The sequence below is a fragment of the Hippopotamus amphibius genome, unplaced genomic scaffold, assembly GCF_030028045.1.
Source record: "Hippopotamus amphibius kiboko isolate mHipAmp2 unplaced genomic scaffold, mHipAmp2.hap2 scaffold_567, whole genome shotgun sequence".
Classification (NCBI taxonomy): domain Eukaryota; kingdom Metazoa; phylum Chordata; class Mammalia; order Artiodactyla; family Hippopotamidae; genus Hippopotamus; species Hippopotamus amphibius.
This window is the reverse complement of record NW_026648612.1, coordinates 17501-21472: the sequence shown is the minus strand read 5'-3', so window position 1 is coordinate 21472 and position 3972 is coordinate 17501.

Sequence of the window (3972 nt, the reverse complement as noted above, 5' to 3'; positions counted from 1 at the left end):
ACCAAGGTGGGTGGCGGAATGCGGGGGGCGGCGGGGACCTGGGGGGGGGGGGTGAGGTTCCCCAGGAAGCCTGAGACATGGAGACCCAGTGGCCGGCCGGGCTGCTGCCCCTCTCTGGGGTCTGCTGTCCCTCTCTGGGGTCTGCTGTAGCCCCGACCCTCTGTTGAATGGACAGAATGGAATTGATCCACGTGTGGCCCCCCCCCCACCCCCCATCATCTTTCAAGAGGCTGTTGTTGCCGCCTCGGCATGAAACTCGGGTGGAATATCTCCTTGATACTGGGCTCAGTCCCTGTCGTGTGAGCCTCCATTTGGACGACCGAAAACCCTGTATGCCAGGGCAGAGAAGAAGGATCCCATCATTTCCAGAGCAGTTGGAACACACCCGTGTATAGACACAAGCCAAAGAAGGCTTCACGTTCCTTCCTCTTCGACAATGCTTCCCATGTCAGGAAACCTCTCCAGGAAGCCTACTCCGTTTCATGGCTCTGCTTTCGAAGGAGAGAGAACACATTCTTGAGCTAGGCCCTCTCCTCTTGGATCCTCTCTCAACATGCATTCTAAGTGCAAAAGACTTCATGTGTCATTCGGTTTGGGGGCAAATGTGTCCAAAATACCCCAACGAGTGTAAAACAGTTAGATAGGTCACTGGGGAACAGTGCCTCCTTAGCCACGTCACCCACATCCCAGGGAAAGACTTGCTAGGCAAAGAGAGACGCCTCTTTCCTTGTGAGCCAACCCTGGCTCTTTGAATATCAAGAGGACTAAGTCCACGTGAGTCCCCCAAGACCTGATAAAGGTAACCTAGAAAAGAAGTGATGATTTTTAGAAGACATAAGCCTGCCTGCCTGCCTGCCTGCCTTCCTTCCTTCCTTCCTTCCTTCCTTCCTTCCTTCCTTCCTTCCGGAAAAAGGAAGGAAAGCTTTCTCTCTCATGACGGAGAGAGCAGAGCAATAGAAGAAACACCCAAGCCCGAGCCCAAAGTTGGCCTTTTTCACCGAGAGACAGAAAACTGAATTCTAGTTTTGCACTGGTTTCCTGTTGATACGAACACTCATGTGTGTCCTTGAATCCATCCTCATCTTAAGCAGTCCTGACCACGGTTCCCATTCCTTTCCGAAGATTCTTCTCCTCAGAAACCTTTTCCAATCGCCTGTGCCCAGTTTTAGCTTTTCCCTTGTGTCCTTTGTTTCCCATTTCGAAATGACTAGCTTTAGGACCGAAATGTCTTTTTTTCCCTCCCCCAAACCTTATCTGCATACCTTCTACCTTGCCTCCCCCCTCCCCACACTCCCCAAAGAGGTCCTCTTCCTACAATGAGGATGGCGACCTCGGGTAGCTTGGACCACACACGTTCCTTCTTTAGGATGCCTCATCCTTGGACATTTGTCACCGCCCCCCCCCGCCCCCCACCCCACCCCACCCCACCCCACCCCACCCCAATCCAATCCAATGAAAGTAAGGAAGCCAACCACAGTGACCCGTGTGAACATGGACTGCCTTGTAGAAGTCCAGGCTCCTGCCTAGTTTGTGGTTTCCCTAAAGCGCAAGATCTGTGTAGGCATGGAAGCACGCATATGCTCCAACTCTCCGGAGCAGGGAGACCCTTAGGCTTGTGGAGCTAGGGACGTTTCAGCATTTTCCCTTCTTTGGAGATGATGTAGACAGGCTGCTGAATGTCCATTCTTTCATGGCACTCAGTCCACCCCTAAACCTAGAGATGTTGGAAAGTCTTGAAGTCGGCCTATGGAAAAGAGTTCTTGTGGAAGACGTTCCCTTACACATTCTCCTCATCTCGTCCACACTTCTGTCCTCTGTGTGTTATGAGCGGTCCCACTTGGATGATTCGTGATTTCTTAAGACAGGAAAGCAGTCAGTCCTCATCTCTACACCTCCCGGCCGCCCCCTCCACCACCCTGTTCCCGTGAGAGATTTTCTTCCTGCTTTCAGACGGGAGAAGGAAAGGAGGGTCCGTGTTCCCCTCCTGTTGTCACCTCGCATGGCAAAATCTCCCTATGCCACGGAGGCCCATTTGGGGGCGGTGTCCTGCGGGCCCGAAGACCTTCCGAGTCAACCTCAAGGAGGATGAGGATGTTCTCTCTTGCCACCGAACCGGTGAACCCGATGGCCTTCTAAGCAATGATGTCTCATCAGCCCACCCCACCCGTTTCACACAGAACGGAACAGCCTCTCCTGGATGACTCGGAGCAGGGGAGTTCCTGGGTCTGTCAGAGAGGGCCCTCTGCTGGCGGTGGGTGAAAAAGCACTGCACAGGACAGGAGGTGTTCGTGGTGTCCTTGGGAAGGAAAGGCGGGGGGGCATTTTATTCTTGGAAAGCTTATGCTGGCCCAGGATGTACACTATGAAAGATGATGCGACCTCATTTGGGGCGGGCACCAGAGGAGGGAGACGCGGGGCGGGGGGGGGGGGGGGCGGGGAGGTGTAGAAACGCATAAAAGCGGTCCTACCTTAAATGAATAAAAAAATAACAAGCAATATAACATGTACAATAAAATAGAGCACACGCAAAGGAAACGAAGGCAAAGTACAGGAAACGAAGAGAAAAATGCAAAGCCTATATACAGTGCTTCCATGTTCCTCATTCAATCAGCTTGGTGCAGGAATCTCCAGGAGATGAACAGCAAGCATACACGGGTCAAGCGGCGGCCGCGGGTCCACCGGCAGCCCGGGGCTGCGCAGCCCGAGTCCGCGCGTGCTGTCGCTCGGCGGCCGGCGGGCCGGGTCTCTGGGCGCCCGCGGCCCGAGGGTCGCTCGGCGGCCGGCGGGCCGGGTCCCGGGCGCGCGCGGCCCGAGGGTCGCTCGGCGGCCGGCGGGCATGGTCTCGGGCGCGCGCGGCCCGAGGGTCGCTCGGCGGCCGGCGGGCATGGTCTCGGGCGCGCGCGGCCCGAGGGTCGCTCGGCGGCCGGCGGCCCGGGTCCCGGGCGCGCGCGGCCCGAGGGTCGCTCGGCGGCCGGCGGCCCGGGTCCCGGGCGCGCGCGGCCCGAGGGTCGCTCGGCGGCCGGCGGGCATGGTCTCGGGCGCGCGCGGCCCGAGGGTCGCTCGGCGGCCGGCGGGCATGGTCTCGGGCGCGCGCGGCCCGAGGGTCGCTCGGCGGCCGGCGGCCCGGGTCTCGGGCGCGCGCGGCCCGAGGGTCGCTCGGCGGCCGGCGGCCCGGGTCTCGGGCGCCCGCGGCCCGAGGGTCGCTCGGCGGCCCGCGGCCACGGAGCCTGCAGGCCGCTCGGCGGCCCGGGTCCCGGGCGCCCGCAGCCCGAGGGGCGCTCGGCGGCCGGCAGCCCGCGGCCTGCAGGCCGCTCGGCGGCCCGGCTCTCGGGGAGCCCGCGGCGCGAGGGTCGCTCGGCGGCCCGCGGCCATGGAGCCTGCAGGTCGCTCGGCGGCCCGCGTCCCGGGCTCCCGCAGCCCGAGGGGCGCTCGGCGGCCCGCGGCCACAGAGCCTGCAGGCCACTCGGCGGCCTGGGTCCCGGGCGCCCGCGGCCCGAGGGGCGCTCGGCGGCCCGCGGCCGGCTGGTCGACCTGCCTGCAAGTCGACCGGCGGCCCGAGGGTCGCTCGGCGGCCCGCGGCCACAGAGCCTGCAGGCCGCTCGGCGGCCCGGGTCCCGGGCGCCCGCATCCCGAGGGGCGCTCGGTGGCCGGCGGGCATGGTCTCGGGCGCCCACGGCCCGAGGGTCGCTCTGCGGCCGGCAGCCCGCGGCCTGCACGCCGCTCGGCGGCCCGGGTCTCGGGGAGCCCGCGGCGCGAGGGTCGCTCGGCGGCCGGCGGGCATGGTCTCGGGCGCCCGTGGCCCGAGGGTCGCTCGGCGGCCCGCGGCCTGCAGACCGCTCGGCAGCACGGGCGTGGAGGGCCTGGGACCGCCGCCGTGCTGGTTACCCGGCGGTACGGGACGGCGCGGCCTGCTGGTTGACCGGGGTCCCGCGGGCCCGCGGGTCCACCGGCAGCCCGGGGCTGCGCAGCCCG